At 42.3% G+C, this 6,389-nt stretch overlaps 1 non-coding gene across 1 annotated transcript; it reads left to right on the top strand.

The window, feature by feature from the left end:
* The first annotated feature begins 693 nt into the window (after nucleotides 1–693).
* Nucleotides 694–778, top strand: LOC118622139. Its single transcript, XR_004957957.1, has one exon. It is a non-coding gene; the product is annotated as a small nucleolar RNA SNORA17 (small nucleolar RNA).
* Nucleotides 779–6,389: the final 5,611 nt, after the last annotated feature.

Genomic DNA, 6,389 nt, shown 5'->3' on the forward strand with positions numbered 1-6,389 from the left:
AAGTTTTCAAGAGTTAGAACCCATCAGTGAGAACAAACAAATCCATATGTTAATATTAAACATTGATAATAAACAGAGAAAAATAAGTCTTGGTGCAAGGTAGAATCTGGACTTCTGTTGGCTTTACCAGATCCACATCACAGATGAATTTGTCTCTATTACACCTAAATATTTAATGTTTAATCAAATTAATAAATGCCCAGAAAACTGTCAAAGAATATTTTATTACTAAAATTATTATAAAAGAACATTTAATGAAAAAAAGAAAATATGTAAATGAAAATAACAAAAATATGTAGTATGATCTTAAACCTTTTAAAATGCACAGATATGTCTATAAAAACATTGAAGAATTTTTATTTTTTAAATTTTATTATTTTATCCTCACCCAAGGACATTTTTTTTTTTTTTTTGCTTTTATCTTCAGACAGAGCTGGAAGGAGAGTAGGAGGGAGAGAGAGAGAGAAACATCGATATGAGAGAGACACATTGAGTGGTTGCCACCCACATGACCTCAACCGGGACAGGGACAAACTGCAATTGAGGTACATGTCTTCAGCGGGAACTGAACCTGGACTCTCCGGTGGGCGGGCCGAGGCTCTAACTGCTGAGCCAAACTGGCCAGGGCTGAAGAATTTTTTACAAAGATATTTTATTTGCTGTCCTGAGGGTGCTGGACCTGTCAGCACCGCAGATGCAGCTGCATGGGGCAAAGAGGCTATTTTTATGCTCAGTGCTCAGGACAGTGGGCACTAAGAATGGTTTGTGGCCCGACATGCCTCAGTTCCCGGCCAGCTGGCATTTGTTCCATGTGCAGGCACACTCAGACCTGGGCTTGGGCTTACAGTTGGGAACCCCAGGAGAGAGCCTGGCTTTGTTTCCTTCCTCTGTGGAGAGTCCAGTGTTGTCACAGCCTGACAAGATTAGATCAGTGGTTCTCAACAGGGACAGCTTGTGTGACCCTCCCAGGACATGTGCATGACATTGTCTGAGGATATCAAATGGGCGGGTGCTCCTGGCATCTAGTGGGCAGGGGCCAGGGATACTACAGTGCACAGGTGGTACCTCAAATGCTGATAGTGCTGGGGTTGATTTGTCCTGCTACAGAATCCCATCAGAAGACAACTCTGAATGTGATTTGGGGCATCCAGGAATGCCTGTCCAGTGGCTCACCCTCCACCCTGTATCATATCAGGGAAAAAAAAAAAAATACACACACACACACACACACAATTTGTTTGTATATTTTGAAGAGTTAAACTGTGGGAAAGTGACCAAATACATCTGACCATGTTTTAAAATCCACCCTAAGAGGTATGGTAGGCAGATCCAAGCACACCTGTGCCACAGACCACCGAGGATGGGTGTACGAAAGAACAGTCTTCTCTCATGTGTGATATCAGTTTCTGGTTTCAGCTATTTTTAGTGGGGAGTTTTTTACACAAGTTGACACAGCTGGTTCTAGAAGAATGGCATGGGGAGACAATCCCTCTCTGCCACACCGATCCTGGCAGAGCATGGTACCCTGGATAATGAGGCTGCACAGAGCAGTTCTCAACTGTACTGTGACTGTTTATTTGTATTCTCCACTGTACAGCTGTGATAATTATTTCTCGATGACCATATGTCTAGAGAAGCACAGGATGCCCCCATGCAGAAACGTGTGCCGTTTTCACTGAACAAAGGGTGTAGGGATTGGTTTGGGAAGATGAAGCAATTGTTGCTGTCTCTGTCATAGGGTATGTGGGCACGTGGAGGGAAGTCACTGTGAACATGTGTGTTTGTGCTTGTGAGTGAGCTCATGGGAATGAAGACGATGCAGGTGGTTTGGTCTAGACTCTACAAGGTTGAAGGGCTTCAGCAGTGTGGGTGGACGTGGCCCATCATGATCCTATTTAAAAAGGGATAGAAAAAGGAAGGCTTTTTTGTTTCTGATGTTGGGCTCATTTGAACCTCTTTGTGCTTCCAGAAATCAGGCAGCAAGGGCTGAGTCCTGAGAATCCTGAGTGAGGGAGTGAGATGTGTGAGTGTGTGTGTGTGTGTGTGTGTGTGTGAGTCCAGCTTCTATTGTGAGAATCCCTTGCTAACAGGCCTTAGGTAGGAACTCTACCAGGGACTGCAGTCCAGTGTTGTTCTGAGATACTCCTGAGGAGAAGAACTTGTGAAGAACAAACACATCAGCTGGCAGAGGGCTCCTTTCCATCGCTGTCGATCAGACCGGCTGAAAGTCGTCTCAGCAGCAGGAAATTTATGGCACTTTAGGCTGCGGCTTTGAGGCTTCGCCTCATTTCAGCTCTTCATAGAGGAGCTGATTTTTATAAAAACAAAAAATGGATTCTTGAGGTCAGGATTTCCTTTCTGTTCTTTAAGATTTCTTGAAAAGGCTTAAGAAGGTTAAACAGTTGCGACATGAGCAAACAGTGAAAGGCACAATAGTGTTAGAGTAAATAAAGGAGTCTTTATTTACAGTGGTTTCTGCATGAATCAAACTGTATGCTTTCAAACATAATTGATATTCTTAGGTGGAATGATGGCTTGGTTCCCATCAGTGTACTGAATGGACTAGTGCCAGCCTGTAAGAGATATTGATTAAATCGAAAGAAACGACACCAGCAGAGGAGGGCAAATAATCCATATTAAAATACCAGCACAAACTTGAGTTTGGGAATTATTTATGACCTTGAAATTCAAAAGGAATGGCCAGGGTGCACATATGAGCACATACAGATGATTTATCTCAGCATCTAGTGACAACTTGGCTTTCCATTGGTTTAGGAAAATGGCAATTCTTAGGTGGAATTGTGTACATCTGCTAGGAAGATAATGATGATTTGCCTTGGAAATAGTATAAATAAACAGTATGAATAAAAAATAACAATTCATAAATGGAGGCCCTCTTTTTCCTTTTCAGTTTTTCTCAGCAGAAAAATTAACTATTTCAGAGAGTAAGATGGATAGGATTTATTGATAGAGTGGGTTGCAGAAGAATCTTTCTTTTTGAGTTTCCAGCTCTTATGGGCAGAAATGCAAAATTCTTTCAGTTACTGAAAAGCATTGGAGTGTGATGACAAAGCCTAAGTGATGTCCTGCTTTTAGTCAGGGAGGGGGTTCTGTGTGTCCCTTGTGTACCACAGAAAGAACAAATGTACACACACTTCCATGACATTGGGCTGTCTTTCTCTAAATGTTTTTGTTCTACTGTCAGTGGTGTGAAGGAAAAAAACAACAACAGAAAACCTGTAACTCATAAAAATCACATTTCTCCATTTCATTTCAAGTACAAGTTTTGTTCCAGAGACATATTTAAAGTAGAGAATAGGACGAAATATGTTTTATGTTCCCATTCATCTTTAAAATAGCCTCACAACACTGTGAACTTGAGACCAGACAATTACTTGGCACATAACCCATGCAGACACCAACCTCGACAGAATTTAAGGGAATCCTTCTCCAAGGGTGAGGTGTTCTTGAACAATTCACCGGAAGCATTAGGTACAAACGCACTTCTTCTCTGCACCTCACGCAGGCCAACCTTCTTGCCTGCCCGTTTTCACGTGTTGTAAATGGTTTTGTTTGTTTCCTGTTTCACTTCTTAATTGGAGTCTCACCAATTAAGCAAATATGGGAATAGTCCTCATATGTGTAATTCAAATCCCCTCAGAGCATTTTTCTTTTTCTTCTTTTTGTGGATGTTTATTTGACATTAACCATAACCTACATAATTCTTCAAATATCATAAACCTTATAGAAAAAGAGCCTTATTTAGCTCACTTTTTGCTCTAGCTCCACAAAACATTCTCTGAGCATGAATTACTGGTATGAAGAACAGCGTTTATTTCAGCCCAGTGCTGGGCCTTACTTTATGGCCAAGTAATATAATCAACGGCTTGCCTACTTGGGGAGACTCTTAGTTGCCATTGCGAATCCTTAAGGGAGCAGGTAGAAACATCCTTCTCCACACACACACACACACACACACACACACACACACACACACACACTTCATTTGCTGACGTTATTCTTGCAGCATATAAAGAACTGGGAGTATGATTCTAAAATTGCCCTAACGTGATGCCCTTTAACTGCCCCTTGCCTAAGAAAACAGATGATTCTCATACGTTTTCCTGTAGAACTGTGTCAGGGGACATTTTCAGGGCTCCGTCTCCTAAACTCACTCCCTCGGTCTTGTCCTCATTCTTTTAGAGACTCCCAGCTTCAGATCTCATTTTTCTATCTGACTTTGGTCCTGATGATTTAGGGATCCCCTTGCTTTCCAGCATGTCTATATGTGATATTGTGATTTCAAGTAAGAAATACATATTTGGTCTTCATCCTCATTGCTGGCACAAAGCTCCAAAAACCCTTGGAATTTCCTAAGTGTAGACAGTGATCAAGGTACATTTTTTTTTTTTTTTATCCTCATTCGAGGACATTTTTCCATTTTTTGTACAGAGTGGGAGGGAGAGAGAGGAAGAGAGAGAGAGAGAGAGAAACATCGATGTGAAAGGGACACATCGAGTGGCTGCCACCCGCACGACCAACCAGGGCCGGGGACAAACTGCAACCGAGGTACGTGCCCTTAGCGGGAACCGAACCCGGGTCTCTCCGGACCGCAGGCGGACGCTCTAACCTCTGAGCCAAACTGGCCAGGGCAAGGTGCATTTTTTAATGTAAATGCATGACATTAGGAAAGCCCCTTGGTAACCTCAGAAAGGAGGCTGGCTGCCAGTAGAACCAGCCATGTGATTAGAGGGTTGGATTCAATACCTACCCCTATCTCCCCAGGAAGGAAAGAGGGCCTGGAAATTGATTTCAGTCACCAATGGCCAGTGATTTAATCACATCTCCATAAAGAAGCTTCCGTAAAAACCCCAAAGGATGAGGTTCATAGAGCTTGTGGGTTGGTGCAGGAGTGGGATGCAGAGAGAGGGATGCGCTGAGAGAGAGCGTGTGGGGCCCTGCGCCCTTTCCCCACACTTGGCCTCATGTGTCTCTTTCTCTGGCTGTTCCTGAGTTATATTCTTTTATAATAAACTGGTAATCTGGTAGTAAGTGAAGGTTTTTCTGAGTTCTGTAAGGCAATTAATCAAATTCTAGTAAATGAATCAAACCCAAAGAGAGGGTTGCTGGGACCCCTGATCTAGAATTGGAAGCATAGGGGGTGTTTTGTGTGTACCTGGAAGAAAGAGAGTTAGAGAGAGGAGCTTTCTCATTAATTTACTTAGCACCCATCTTAAGTCCCTTTTTTTCACTCTATAAAGTAGAACACTTCAAAATGACTTCCATGCATTTAGCTTTTATTGTCACCCACTCAAATGCAGCCTTGGTGGCTTGTGTGTCTCAGTGACAATTTGAGAAAGACTGAACCAAGGTGCTTCTCCCCATTTGCTGCCTTTCATGACTTTTCCTTGTGCTCAGCTTTCTCAACAGCAGGGACATGGCCACCAGATCACCATCCCTAAAGCAAGCCAACATCAGGAGACACCATCCATGGGTCTCCTCAGGAAGCTTGACCATCCATGGGAAACGAGTTCTCGGGCACCCGCCCTTTGCCCTACCTCCTGGTGGTGTACTCAGTGCCCGCCATTTCCACTGAGGGGCAGAGGATGTGGAAGTCAGGATCAGGCAACCAGCGTAGAAACTGCTCAGCGTTCTGCCCGGCTGGTGTGGCTCAGTGCACTGAGTGTCACCCCACGGACTGCGAGACCCCGGTTTGATTCCCAGTCAGGGAACATGCCTGGGTGGCAGGCTTGATCCCCAGTAGGGAGCATGCAGGAGGCAGTTAATTGATGTTTCTTACATTGATATTTCTATCTCTCTCTCCTTTCCCCTCTCTCTAAACAAAAATCAATAAAACAGATTTTTAAAAAGTGCTCAGTGTTCTTACAAAAGCAGGGTTAGAAGATTCACAACATTTTAAACGTACAAAGAGTTGGATAATAGGATTGTAGTCCTGTAAAAATTATCAAATAAAAGCATTTTACTCTACAGTGTATGAGAAGCGGAAATCTTTTTAACCCACTGGGAAGACTTCAACATAAGTGACAATAGTGAGGCCATTACTCTAACAAGAATTGTAGCTTGGAATTGGAGAACTGTTAAATTATTATACAGTTCAGATAGGTATGGGATGCATTCATTTTTGCAGCACAAAAATTTTAACATAGCTCATTAATGCCTTTTTAATAGGTTCTCACTAGTAACAATCTTGAACCAAGGTGAAAATATATTTAAGAGTGCTAGCTAAAGTTTCAGATGAATTTTCTTTAGAAAAATTTTTTTCAAAAAAGTAATTGAAGTGTGTAGTTGATTCATATTTATATAGAATGTAGCATCTTTGCCATAGACAACTTTGTCACAAGTATTTTTGCCTAATTTTTACCACATAA

Source organism: Molossus molossus, unplaced genomic scaffold (genome assembly GCF_014108415.1).
Source record: "Molossus molossus isolate mMolMol1 unplaced genomic scaffold, mMolMol1.p scaffold_m16_p_8, whole genome shotgun sequence".
Taxonomy (NCBI): domain Eukaryota; kingdom Metazoa; phylum Chordata; class Mammalia; order Chiroptera; family Molossidae; genus Molossus; species Molossus molossus.